The 14,825-nt window shown below is 45.0% G+C and overlaps 1 protein-coding gene across 15 annotated transcripts in view; it reads right to left on the reverse strand.

The window, feature by feature from the left end:
* The window catches only part of LOC108389730 (uncharacterized), a 603,223-nt gene that overhangs the window by 392,412 nt on the left and 195,986 nt on the right, over positions 1 to 14,825 (reverse strand). For 4 of the 15 annotated variants that reach the window (XR_012126345.1, XR_012126343.1, XR_012126344.1 and 1 more), the window contains one exon: positions 4,372 to 4,476. The exons of the other annotated variants lie outside the window; for them this stretch is intronic. The gene's annotated coding sequence lies outside the window, so the exon portion shown is untranslated. The remainder of the gene's footprint in view (positions 1 to 4,371; positions 4,477 to 14,825) is intronic. 15 annotated transcript variants of the gene reach the window in all.

Consider the following 14,825-nt stretch of genomic DNA (forward strand, 5'->3'; position numbering starts at 1 on the left):
AATTCTTTATACTAGCATATAAAAATGCATTTAAATTTGTATATTGACAGTCTATCATGTGCAACTCTGCTGATTTATTTTTCCTCATAGCTGCTCTGTAGATTCTTAGCATATTCTGTGCAATCAGCTATGTTATCTGTAAGCAGGGAGTTTTGCTGCTCCCCTTTTAATCTGTATTTCTTTTTCTTCTCCTATTGTACTAGCTAGGGCCTCCAAAACAATAGCTCAAAGAGGTGACAGTAGACATGCTTGCCTAGTTACCAGTTTTGGGGTTAAAACATCTAGCATTTCCACATTAAGTATAATGTTAGCTGTGGATTTTTCACAGATTCACTTTATCAGATTAAAATCTCCATACCATTCCCACTTAGAGTGAAGTTATTATAAATGAATGTTTCATTTGTCAAATGATTTTTCTGCATTTATGTAAATTATCATGTGATTTCTTTTCCTCTAGTTTTGTGATTTTACAAGTTAATTACATAAAGTTTCAAATTCATAACTTTGCATTCATAACTTGTTTGTGATATATTATCACTTTTATTCACTGCTGCATTCTATTTTGTAGTTATTTTGTTTAGGCTCAGCTTTTACAAATTTTTTTCTTTTTTTGATTGTTTGGCATCAGGATTATGATAGCTACATAAAATGTGTTATTGTCTCCTCTATTTCACTCAACAGTTTTAGTAAAATTAGTGCTTTTGTGTCCTTAACTGAGAGAATTCACCAGTGAAACCCATCTGGGCCACACTACCTTTTAATATTCATTGTGCCCCAGATATTACGTAGGATACTTTATTTGTATTATTTATCCTGTTTATAACATTTCAAATGACATAACAGCTCATTTTTATACACATCAAAATTGAGGATTAGCAGAGATAAGTGATTTATGCAGGACATGTAGCTAATATGTCATATATAAATATCCAGGTATGTTTAGCTCTCAAATTTTCACTATGCCACAGAAAGTCATGGTAGATTGTAAACTGCGCAGAAAAATATTGCTTACAAAACTGCTGTAATATAAAGCACCCATAAAATGAGCACGTGACTCTCTTTTCGAAACAAGAAAGAGGTTATGTCTCTAAAATGTATTAGATTCAATCAAAGTCTGATTTCAGACATGTCACTAATCTGATTCTTAAAAGAGGGCACAGTAGACAATGAAGTTAGTCACATTTAGTATTAACCATCCTCTGAACACATCAATCCATTCAGTGTTTGTAACACGTGATCATGCAGTGCCTTTACTTAGAGCCCACAAGTACCTTATGTAAGTCACCAGCTACGCATATTTTCATCACGACTAGTTCTCAGTCATAAAACAGGCATGAGAAGACTATTTCTAATGCACTACACAGTCGATGCTAACTAGTAAATAAAATAACCTTATGAAGAAAATCATTCGTGCAGCATGAATGGCAAAAAAAAATACGACTTTTTTTTATCTGACACTGAAAACAAATAAATACCACAAATCTGTAGGTTTTTTTATGCTTCCCTGGCAACCAAAAACAGGTAGATCATACTTGTTTCTCAAGATGAGGCATTTCATTGCCTAGTGGGTTGAGATCATGAGTTGAAATAAAACAAACACCAGTGGTACTGGGCATGCCGGGAAGCTGATAGGGCATTGATTTCGTCGTGTGTGAAAACAATGTGAAAGACGATACAGGCACACAATCCCTACACACGTTTCCTAATATTTCTTTCACTTAAACTTACTAAATAGGCATAAAGAGCCACCCAGACTTCCTTTTAGCAAATAAACTTTACTCATTCATTTTTTTCATTCGTCTCATAAATGTGACTTCCAAATGCTGCAACTTTTTCAGCACACAGGGCAAAGGAAAAAATGAGGTTGACAGGGTTCGGTTGACAGTGTAGCCAGCTGTTTATACTCCTCATTTTTTCCATAAACCTAACTGGTATCAGGATATGTAAAGTTTCTAACACTTCCAGCCTGGGAATACTTTACAGAAGAAAAATGCTTTCCTTGGAGTTTACAAATGCCATTTGGTCTAATTTTTCAGAAAGCGTTCATCTAGTTAGATTATGAGATTTTTCCTGGAGAGCAACAAGAAGAGAATGTCTCCCACGTTGTCAGAAAAGGACAGTAACATCTCCATTCCTTGGAAGAAACACGTAATGGGCAAAACGTCAAGAGGGTGGGGAGCCATCAGCCCATATAACCCTCCAGAGAGCTCTAAGAAAACGGAATTCTGAAAAAGACATAAACCAGCACATTGGGCTTCAAAAAGTAGTCCAAGAAGGCAGAAGGAGGCTGGGTTTTACGGGGGCAGGAGTCACGGTAAAATTTGTACCCAGACAGCAAGTAATTGTTGAGGGTCTGAGGGCTGACCAAAGTCGGAAGTTACTTAGGGAAACTGAGTTTCAAACACTGGAAAAACTTAACTGCAAAAAATGAGCCCAGAGAGTCAAGTCAGGAAGAGCTAGTGAGTCAGGAGCTGGTCCAGAGAGAAGGTGCGGGAACAGAGACGGAGCATCTTGGATGGTTTCTGCAAGCCTCCCACCTGCCAGCTGGGCGTGTCCACGTCAGGGGTCAGAATGACGGAAAAGCTAAAAGCAAGGCTCAGGACAGGATGCAATTCTTAACTATGAACTTTACATCAGACCCACTGTTCTGCCACACAGTATTCTATTCCTTTATTAATTTACTGAGCACCGACTTCTTAAGCCACTCAAAGGCTTTTTCCCCCCTATAGATGATGTCTAACATGGGTAAGCCTAATACTGTACAAATCTCTATTTAAAAACTACTAAGTTTTAAACTAACAATGCCCTGATGTATGTCATTTTCATGAGGGTTCCCTGGAGGACTGCATTCTACATTCAAACTCAAAGCATTAAATGTGAGTTGATTTCTAAAACATTTTCCAGGTATCCATTCATGGTGCACATGGATATTAAGAGCCAGGACTGGCGAGCCAGGCTGTGTGGGTGCAAGTCCCAGCTTTACCAGCTATTAGCTGTGTGGCCTTGGGCAAGTTATGATACCTTTTTAGGGTCAGTTTCCCCAACTGTAAAATGAGGGAAAGAGCAATTACCTGCCTCACCTGGTAGCTGTGAAAAGGAGTCCTATGTAAAGTCACTTTAAAATAGCGCCCAGTCAGAGGAGGTAAATCTAACAGCAGTTGCTGCTGCCACACTATGAGGCTGTAAGTACTGCTTCTTTTCTCTTTTTACAGGATCCAAAATGTTCTATTTCAAGAAATTCCAAAAAGCAGGTGGCCCCATCCATCTTAACATCTTAACCTCTTTCCTTAAAGAAATTGAAATTGCTTGGCTTAAGGTCAGATTTAATGACTACAATTTTATCTACAAATCCACAAAGACTTGGAGAAGCAATGACCCCTTTATAACTCAAAGGTACTATTTCAGTCACCTGGTTGTGCCTGAAAATAACACATAGAGCAAAGTCTAACTGCTTCTGTGTAGACCTCAAAGATACCCCGGCCTGAGGCCCTTGCAGAATCAAATGTGGTTATACAAACTCTGATAATTCACAATTTCCCAGCTCTCATCACCATTCCTCTCCTATCAGATTCTGCAGCCGACACTCTTTGTGAGGCTCCCCGTGCACAGCACCGGGGATTTGCACAATGGTGTGGTGGCCTTGAAGGTGAGAAAGCCAGACAGTTGCTAACGGGCGGGGGGCTCTCACCCGAGGCATCACAGGCCATCAGACGAGCTTACTGTGTGTGCAGGTTTCTCACTGTCTCAGAATTTTCCATCCAACAGCCCTGAAGGTTTTTATTTATAACCTTCTATGTAACATACATCCTCCTCTAGAATGATGCCTGGTCCACATAAACATAAGGAGTGAGTAGGGAGCCGGCTAGTGTTGTAACTGCATATGAGGTGGTAAACTTGAGCAAGATATGATTCCTGCCCTAAGTGGGTAGGAAATATAATCAAATAACTAAAAAACTACATGTACAGATATAAAGAAATAGACAAGTAACTGAATGCCATTCCTTCCTTTCTATCCATCCTCAGGCAACCATACACCTGCTGAACAGCAGAAACATTTATAATATTAGGGGCTGTATGATGGTCTGAGGAAAGAAGTCAGCTCCAGCTATGATTCATATCAACATGCTTTTTGGAAATGTGTTGCTAAGGACAGGTGGAAAGCAAATGTCCAAGCCCAGGGTGCAGGAGGAAGGAAGCTGTTTCACAATTTGTGACGGCCTAGACCAGAGGTTTTCACACTTTGTTGAGCAGGGGGATTTTTTCTAAAAGGAATTTTCTAGAACTCCAGGATGAAATTTATTAAGATCTGGATGAAGCCTTCTCTGTCTGAGAAGCCCAGAGAGAGATCACCCCCGACTCCCACCGTCTTACCTCTGTCCTCCGTGGCATCAGATACATCTTTGCATTTAAAATGATTTAGACACATCCTGAAGGTGACCAGCTTCTCGAAATGGGACCTCAGAGTCTACATCACTTCTGTAATTTCAAAAAATCATAAAAGGTTGGGAAAAATTAGGAAAGCAAGAACTGAGAATCTGGCTTGGTAAAATTAAGACTTTGCTCCATCAGATGCCCCAGGGGACATTGCAGCCTCGCATACTGACAAGGCTCAGCCACTCTCAGCCCCATTCCTTGCCTCAACCATGTGTCTCTTTTTCTAATTAAATGGCAGCCAAGGTAAATGAAAATGTAGACATCACAGAAGTAACCCGATAAAGATCCAGATACGAGGGCCGCTGGCAGAGCAGACAGAGAGCCAGGCATGAAAATGAGCTCTTCATGCAATTCTGACTGTGAGGAATGCTCCCAGTATGATCCTTATATGATCTCCCTTCTCGTTGTCCCTCCCCATTGCTAATATCTAGACACATGCTTCTGGGAGAACTAGGAGCTCCACTTTTCTGTTGAATAGCTTAGTTTCTTATCACTATTGGAGCCCACTTGAAAAGCAGAGTGATAAATCATTGCCATTTATTACCATCACTCAGGAAAAAAGCAATCATGCAATTTATCAACATCCCCCTACAAGTGCTGTGACATGATGTGACTTGTAGTACAGAAAGAACCCAGTCTACACAAAGTTTGTGTTGATGGCTCTAATTAAAGAAATTCAAAGATACAGATATAAATTTCCACATATTTATAGTGTACCTGAACAAATAATTCTATTTTTCTTAACTTATAAAGTCAAACGGAGTCAAATTTTTTTCCAGCTTCTTACCATCTGTACCACATGCCTTCGTCCTGATGGTACTCCAAGAACCAAGGGCATTATAGCCAAGACTATACCCTTCACCTTGCGCTCTGACCATCAGCAAAGTGTTTAACTGTTGATTAATGACAACCTTAAGTAATTTTATTACTTAAACAGTGAAAGCCATTTTTATGTCTTAAATGTGAAACTTCACTATAATACAAACGTGTCATCACATACAGGTTATGATCAATCCTCAGCAGAACAGTGGCTGCTCTACTGTAGCTCTGGCCTAGGTCCTCATCCTAAAAGCTCCATGCAAACAGCTTTACCCTAAACAACAAACAATATCCACATAGAGTCTCAAAATTATTCACCCAAGAAATGAAATTTTTCATTGATAAGAAACTGACAAGCTTAATGCCTAACTACATTGTACGCTATTTCTTCTTTACTTCTTCTTGAGTTAAAATATACTGGTGGGCAAATTTCCAAATTAAAAAAACATTTTCGGAATGGAAATTTATATATAATAAGTAGGGCCAATTACTGTTCTCTCTGAATGAGACTGTTGGACTTTGTATATTTTTGTAGAAAGCTTTCAAAACGGAGTCACACCATGATGAGCTGATTCAATTAAGTCCTGCTCTGAAGCCGGGCTAAGAAGTCCTGCAACGCGGTTCTCCCATTCCACATCAAGACAGCTCTAAACAAGTCACGGACATCAGTGATCAGGAGAAAGTTCGAGAGACTCCACAAATGCCCCCTGCTTTCCAATTCAAGTCCTGACTCAACAAAAGCTTCATTTACATTTCCTAAGATCTAAGAACAGATGGCCTGAATGTTATTAATTAATAAAACCAACACCACCTTCTCTCTAAACAATAATCTACATAGTATACATCCAACCACTTCTTCAGGAAATAATCACATGTCATAATACTGAATAGAAGGTTACTTTTGTAGAAAATATTCAGACACAAGTTGAACTAGGCCTATTTTATACCTGTACTACAGGAGAATAAGGCTAAAGAAGTGGAGGAGGGAGAGAGAGAATGAGGCATAAGAGGAGGAGGAGAAACTGATGCCTTTTGCTCGTAGGTACACTAGAGTTTATGCATAAATGTGAGTGAATGATAGGAGGAAAACTAGTAAATAATTCAAGCTACAATAATGAAATGACACTTTCACACATAATAGGGTTACTCAGGTTTCTAAAAAATTACAACACCCACTGTTAATTAGATTTCGGTAAATTTGCTCTTGGTACCGATGATGGATGGCCCTATTAAAGGAATATAGACACATGTATCAAAAGTAATAGTCTTCGTCCAACAATCTGACTTTCCATATCTCTCAATAAATAAAAAGCCATGTGTACAAAAGGGTTCATCTTGGTTAAAAAAGAAATACATATATATACATTCTCTGGCTTAGAACTCCTTACAGCACAGTTTGGCCTTTTTTATCCCTAAGGGCCCTGCTTTCGCCCCTTCCTGAACCCTGCTGGGCCCTGAACTCCTTGAGGGCAGCACATGTGTTTTTCTTTCTCAGCCTGTACCTGGCTCCCACTCAGGAATCACTAACAGTAAAGGAAAACTCAGATCAGACAGCCAATGAGCGACTGATATTCTTTCCCTAACTGGTCAGATTATGCAACTGGAGGGTAATTTTAGATGTGTCTTCAAATGCCCACAGGGAATTTTGACTCTACAATGTGGATCTTTATGATAGATGGATTCCTGGCAGAATGCTGGTGCTTTATACCATTGTTTTAATGTATTTAAAAATACGTGCCAAAAAAGATAACAGAAAAAGCATGAGCTCTTAGAAACTGAAATCTTGACTACCAGCTATAAAGCTTACAGATTGAGTCAAAATCTCCCCAGATGTAGTAAACATATGATAGCGACAGAAAGACAAAAATTGTGAAGAAAAGACAAGAGATGTAGAGGATCAAGGGAGAGGCTCCAACATCTGACCTACGGGAATTCCATAATAAGGAACAGAGAAAACCTGAGGGAAACATCGCAGAATAACAAAAGAAAAATGACCCAGGACTAACAGGAGATGTAGCTTCCACATGACTCCAAGCACCGCTTCATATCACTGAGACCCGTACATCATCATGAAATTGGAGAACATCAAGAACTAAGAGAGAACAACACTGAAACTGGAAAGAAAATTCTCTTTTCTTAAAGGCTTGTATTTCTTCTCCCACCAAGAAAGAAAACAAAGATCAAACACCTGAGGGTTAACAGAGCAATATAACATATAACAGACCAATATAACAGATCTGTAAGAAGGTTACAAGACCAAGTCTGAAGCAAACAGTGTCGTACTGTGTCACTGAGTTGATAAAATTAAAGGAGCTTTCATTTGACCCCTTTCAGAGAGGCACAGGGTCACAAAATTGGAAAAGAAAGTGTTTGTAAACACCAGTCACTGGGTTTCAATTTTTAGTATCAAGTTGAGTATATAACATGGAAGACTTCATAGTAGTTACAGGAAAGAACTGTTGACATGAGCAATGTGAAAAGAAATGCAGTGTTTAAACAGGCAGAAAAATAGAAGGGTGCAGAGAGCTAGAGAAAGGGTAAGGTACCTGTACCTTCATTTCATGAAGCAGATTTTTAAATATACGATTGTAAAGTTATAATGAAACCAAGACATTTTTGCAAATGGTATATATGCGTTAAAAATTTGCACTGAAAACATTATGGACACTGAGACATGTCAGTGGGATTGTTGTTAGGATCGTGTCTATCATTCCATTCTACTTTTGACTCAAAGTCACTGTATTCAGAATTGACAATTAAAACTCAAAAAGGAAAAAAATCATGCACTGTGTATTAGTCTAATTTATAGAAGGCATTTCTAGAAACACGAAATGCCACTTGGGGACCCACTGTACAGGAGACAGAAACCAGCATTTCATTTACAGGCCAGATATGATCATTTTCATCCTAGTAATATATCCCACTAGTGACTTCTGAGAATTGTGAAGGCCCATTTTGGCAGGAGCTCATCTTTAGAGTGCCTCTTACTCAACATGTACTTTTTCATTTCGAATTAAGAGGAAACTGATTGGTGCGACACTGACCTGCCAGAGGGCCCTCCTCACAATGCCGTCTCACCCCTTCCTGCTGTCTGGTCAGTGGGAAGAGCTCGCAACCCCATTTCTTTTCAAACTCTTTTCATTCTGCAGTATAAATGGTCCTCCTCTACTTCCTATAATTTTGTAGAACTTTTCTTCCAAAGGACACTTAAAACATTTTATTTTGACTGTCCGTGAGTAAAGAATCGACTCCATGTGGAGTGGAAAGGTGAGAGGCATGAATCTCGCTTTTTCAATGGAACATCAGGTATAGAGGTTACATGGCGACACTGTCACAATGAAGTGGAGTCAAAATTCCTGTCTTCTGACCTCCTTCTGGACAGTTCCTTGAAACATTCTCCTCACATGTTTCAAAGGCATCTTATGGCTTTTTAATGCTGTTAGTGTAGAAGCTCAAAAATTCAGACCAAAACACACACAACCCACAGTACATGGTCAATATGGACTTCCAGGCCTTAGTGAGTTTAATACAGCCTATTTGAAAAATCAGACGAATAACTTCAGATTCAAATTTATATACTTATATATCTTCTTCTAAGTTTCTCTCAAAAGAAAACTACGTACTTCTCATTAATACTTGAAATGAAGTCATTTCACACTGACACTGAAAAGAAAGAAAATTGGGAGAAACGAGAGGGGGACAGGAGAAAGGGTGGGGGCTTGCGGGGGCTTTGCACATATTCCAACAGGATTAGAATAAGCATTGTGCTATGAAGCTGTTACTCAAAATTCATAAACTTCCTGAGTATATCATGAACTCATATGGACATGGTGGGGAGTAAACTTCCACAGGACAAGGAAAAGAGAATTTCAGTCATGAAAGTACAGTGAATTGAAAATAACTTTGTATTCCAGCTACAGGACTTACTGAATATTTGGCCTTCTAAAGATTCTGAGGGTTACAACAACTTCAAGAGAAAACAACAAAACCCATATGAATATTGGGATTTTCCTTTAGGGGAAAAAAGTTTACTGTAAAGAGAATTTATGGGGGGGAGAACAAAAGGGGGTTGAGAAAAGTACCCAGAAGGAGGCTCCTGCTCACGAGGCACGAGGTCGCCTCCGGAGAGGCTGCCCAGTTGTGCCCGGGCACCACGCGTGCAGAGCGCCTGGGAGGAGCTCCCCTGCCGAGCGAGCCAACCTACCCACACGGGAAGTGGGGCCTGGGAACCACCCCCTGGAGCAGCAGCTTTGCTCACATTTCCTACCAGCCAGCAGACAAAGAAGCAAGCAGAGGCCAAGGCTAAAAGTAGACTGCGTCTCTGAGGCTCTACTGTTGAAAGAACGGAAACCATATGGGAATTACTTTATTATTCAACTGAAGCCTTCAGGTGGCTTTAAATTAAAAGGAATATTGTCAACCACATCCCTGGTCCCTTTTTTTTCCCAGCTTCTCCAACTCCTCCTCCTCTTTTCAGACTTTACAAGCTGTGTGCTTTAACAGTGGAAATTCCCTAAATATAAATTAAGCATTATGTCCACCCAAAAAATTCTTCCTGGCATGCAACCAGTAGTTTGTAGTTTGGCATCCAGATCTCTCATATGATCGCTGGGAGGGAGGGAGGGAGGGAGGGAGGGAGGGAGAGAGAGAGAGAGAGAGAGCATGTGTGTGTGTGTACACTTTGAGTTCTCCCTCTTTAGAATCATTCTCCACTAAGGAAAGGTATTTGGTGAAAGGCATACTTACAGTATCAGAAGGGATATAACCCCCTGGTAAGCTGACAACACTGAAATGCTGATGGCCCTCCGAGACGACACCCAGGCTCTGTGCACATCAAGGGCTGCGCACACACACTTTCTGCCACGGCCACCATCACAACTAAATATCCCCCCTCAGCCCAGCCAGCCAGGCCTTCGCTTCTGCGGCCTGAAGTCACAGAGATGTGCTGCACCCCCAAACCTTCCTGTCACCACCAAGCTTACTTCTGCCTCACGCGTCAGGTCCGACCAAGGCCCGGAGTTCTCTGCATCAGGGCCCCTCAGGGACCAGCCTACAGACTCCATCTCAACAGGTCTTTCCATTAAGCTAGGTGGACGGGGATCTAACAAATCCCGCAGTGACTCAAAGCTTCATCTAGGAAGTAACAGATTTGATCTCTGCTCATGTTTCATGGGACAGTGCGAGTCACAAGGTCATGCCTAACCTCGGAGGGGCAAGAACGAGGTTGTACTGCATCCCCAGTGACAGTAACCTATACTTTTGTGCACATCCTCGATGACCGCAGGAGTCTTACAAAGGCTTAAAAGAACAAAAAATGTCCTAGAGCCCATAAAGACTGTCGCTTGCTTCTTGAGGTAAATAGATCCCATTTTATTCTTATTTACATTTGTGGCCCCAGCAGGGAACTCAACGTCTGCCTGACCCTACAATGATCTATGATGTTCCCCCTGCTTTGGACCCTACTGTAAACAAGGCAGGTTAAACAGAAAATGTCTTCATGCTGTGGATAACAGAAGAAATGAGTGAATGGCGCCATCGACATTCCAGGGGCTCCCCGTATTCTGCACAGCACAGCAAAGGCGTGTTCGGTCTCAAGTGAGCTTGTTATTACAAATTCACAGATATATGGGAAGAACATCCTTGCTAGTCATTCCAAGAGGGCCAGGAGGATATGTCGTCACTCACCTACCCAGGCGCCAGTCTTCTCCCCACTAGGCACACGGGACAGCACAGCCCACATTAGCATGAGGAGTACAAGGAGCTCTCGCTTCACTTAGGACATACAGAACAGTAAGTCTGTCTAAATCTTGCTTTCCCAAGGAACACTTCAAAAAATGTGTTATCTAAGAGAAAAGCTGAAGGTCAACCCGGAAAGAGCACAGAAAAGAGGAACCTTATCTCCTCTAGCTCGGAAGCATTTTCCCAACATTCCCTCTGGTGCATGAGGCCTGCTCTACACCCTAAACTTTAAAACGGGAAGGAGTCAAGGACATTTATTGAAGGAGACTTGGGAGGCTTTCAGTAACATTAGGATACTGCTTACTATTTACTAGGTACAGGGAGAGACTAAAATAAAAAATTCATGCCAAACAGTATCTGTACAAGAGACCAGCTGTTCTTACTTATTCCAACAGATGTGGTTACACAGGACTCCCAGCTCTATTATCCAGGCTCAGCAAACTGCTCCAGCCACAACTGCACAGCCTCTGAAGCATTTCAGGTTGCACAACAAGGCCCTCATGTTACAGAGAAGTGCTGAAGACACTTTATTCTAAGAACTCTAACATCTACCCGAAAGCTGTGAAGACCAAGAAAAAGGAAAAAAAAAAAAGATCTCACCACAATGTAGGCTCAGCTCCTGAATTACTTTCCTTCTCCTGCTCCTGCATGGACCACTGGCCCCCAGATCCCCCAGGCCCATCCCTGATGGCTGATGCACCCCCTGAGAGAGGACCCAGGCCCACCGGCCCCTAGGCCCATCCCTGACGCATCCCCCTGAGAGAGGACCCAAGCCCACCAGCCCCGAGGCCCCCCAGGCCCATCCCTGATGGCTAACACACCCCCTGAGAAAGGACCTAGGACCCCCAGGCCCATCCCTGATGCATCCCCCAAGAGAGGACCCAAGCCCAATGGCCCCCAGACCCATTCCTGATGGCTGATACATCCCCTGAGAGAGGACCCAGGCCCAGCGGCCCCCTAGGCCCATCCCTGATGCATCCCCCTGAGAGAGGACCCAAGCCCACCGGCCCCCAGGACCCCCAGGCCCATCCCTGATGGCTAACGCACCACCTGAGAGAGGACCCAGGCCCACCGGCCCCCAGGCCCCCCCAGGCCCATCCCTGATGGCTAACGCACCCCCTGAGAAAGGACCTAGGACCCCCAGGCCCATCCCTGATGCATCCCCCGAGAGAGGACCCATGGCCGCTGACTGCAGGTCAGGGTCTTCCAGCCGGAGAGCCAGGGGGCTCCTAAACCTGCGTCCCACAGCGCCTCCAAGTACAGGCCTCTCACTCGAAAGGGTTGGGGGCACTCTTTCTATTCTTATGTTCTGATCAACATCAATAAATGGCTGAGGGCTGTGTAATGAGGAGGACAGTGTTCTCAAGACCACCGGCTCTGCTCTGATGGGCCTCGGGCCAAAGCGACAGCAGTGCTGACCCTCAGTGGGCGTTTGTAGGCACCAGGCTCAGCGCTAAGTGATTTACCGCCTCGTTTCAACCCTACAGCAACCCCGCAAGCTGGGGCTGTCGTCTCCCTAACTTCCCGTGTAATGGTGGGGAAAAGGGTAACTTCACGCCGTGTAGTCCAGCAAACGCAACGCAGCCCCGGGGCCCAGCAGCGGTCAGCCAGCTGACTGCGCGTCCCCCGGACGTGGGGTGCTCAGAGAAGTGAGCCCCTCCGGGGTCCTCCTCCCAAAAACCACGCCAAGGCTCATCGTGAGAAAAACAGATGAATCCAAATGGGGACAGGCCACAAAATACTGACCAGAGCTCCTCAAAACGATCAGGGTCATCCAAACAAGCTGGGAACTGTCCCACGGCAGAGGAGCCGCCATGTGCGGGGAGACCGGGCCGCGGCCCTGCGCGGGGGCGGGCGGCATCCAGGTACCGAGGGCTCAGCCCCTCGGAGGCCACCACGCCCGCTCCTGAGGACGCGCGACAACGCGAAGGGCGGGCGAAGGGGCGTCTGCGCGGCCTTCCTGCCTCTGGGCCTTTCCGTTTACCTAAAACGAATCCGCCACAGTTTACTTTGCAAAAACCCCGAGGCCGATGTGCTGCTCTCGTCCGCAGCTGAACGGTTCCGATCCGATCCCTTCCCCAGGTGGGAACCCGAGGCGCACGAGGACAGCGCCCCCGCCCGGCGGTCCCGCGAACAGCACAACGGGCCGCAGGGGGACCCGGGACGCAGCCTGCGGGGGCGGCGCACGCCGAGGCCTGCTGGGGGACGCGGGCTGAGGGCGCCCGTTCGCTCACGCCCCTCCGGGTCCAGCATGTGCTTTGACAGGACGGGGCCACGACGTCGCGTCCCGGGCGGCTCATCCTGGTTTCCGGCACGGGCGTCATCATCGCTCCGTCCGCACCACGCAATGGTCACGTGCAAACAGTGCAGCTTGAGGTGCTGCCTGAACGCTGAAGCTATGGCATCTCCTTCCTGAGGCCTGAGCACCGACCGGGGCCGGCACCGACCGGGGCCCGCCCCACCCTGGGGCCCCCCACCTGCCGGCCACCCCCGCTGGGTCCCGCCGCATCCTCCCTCCTCACGCTGGGCCCCGGTGCCCGGCGGGCTGGGCCTGTTGCTGTAACAGGATGAGGGGCACGAGCCAGGGCGCCCCTCTGCAGGCAGCAACCCTGCCAGCCTGGCGCCCACTCCGGGTGTCTCCGGATCCTCAGAGACAGGACCAGCGGGCCCGCTCCAGAAGCCGAAGGAGAACGGAACGCCCTCTGAAATACGAATTCTGACAGTGTTCTGCCCTGAGCCTGTGGTTCCCACACGCGAAGCCAGCCTCCCTGGGAGAACTCCAAGACCCTCCCAGGAAGGCTCAAGCAGTCCAAGACATGCTCTTTTTTTCCTTGGCATTTGCCAAAATCAGACAGTAGGATTCAACAAATATTTCTAAATACTGTACTTAATATATTGTTCCCTGAGAGAATACAAAGTGGAAGTGGTCCAGCAAGTAAGAAAACAGGCTGCCTTCTGTGTGTGATTAGATTAGCCTGCCTGAAGACATCTTTTCCTCATTCTTGTTCTATTTACATGGCTTTTCTTTTTCGCAAAGGCAAGTGATTTTTGAATTACAGATTTTATCACTCTGGGACTATCCTGGGAGTAGCTAGAACTCTCCCCACCCCCAACCCTGCTTTATACTTCAAAGTATCCCAAGGCAATTAGTTCATAGCAACATCTGTTTTAACAGGAGACGAGGAAGTGAGTGCAGCAAACTTTCCCACAGTCTCAGCGGGGCAGCAGCAGGATGACAGACAGGCTAACTCTCCAGACCCACCGGACCACAGAAACAGAACCAGATTCAAAGTCTGATTCCTTCCCTTCACCAACGGGAAAGAAACGGACCAAGTTCAAGAGGTCACATCATTCCCCCAGGCGCACACACATGCTCACACACCACACACACAAAAGCCACTTGGCCAAGCAGTTCTCCTCCAAGACAAACCCTTCTTCCCAAGAATCTCTGCTATTTTTATAACTGAACGCATGAGACATCTTTTCATTTTGGAGCCCCGGGTGGTTCAGGCTGGAATTTTTTAATTTCTGATCTCATACCAGGATGAGAGGCCACATGGAAGGTCACACTTCCAGGACCACTGCAGGAAGACGACTGACATCAGCAGATGCCTGCACTTCTCGGGCAGACCGCTGGGGGCGCAGAGCAGCAGCCACGCCTGCTGAGGAGGATCTCCACGTCTGCCCGCCCCCGATCCTCCGCCAGTCAGACCGCCCCTAATCTCCACCTATTTCTGTCCTCCGCAGCGTAAGCATCCCAAAGAGGGACAGACTTGAGCAGACTAATCTTGCACTCTTCGGATCCTGCCTGACTTCAAAGGGCGCACTTAACA

This window comes from Manis javanica, chromosome 16, assembly GCF_040802235.1.
Source record: "Manis javanica isolate MJ-LG chromosome 16, MJ_LKY, whole genome shotgun sequence".
Lineage (NCBI taxonomy): Eukaryota > Metazoa > Chordata > Mammalia > Pholidota > Manidae > Manis > Manis javanica.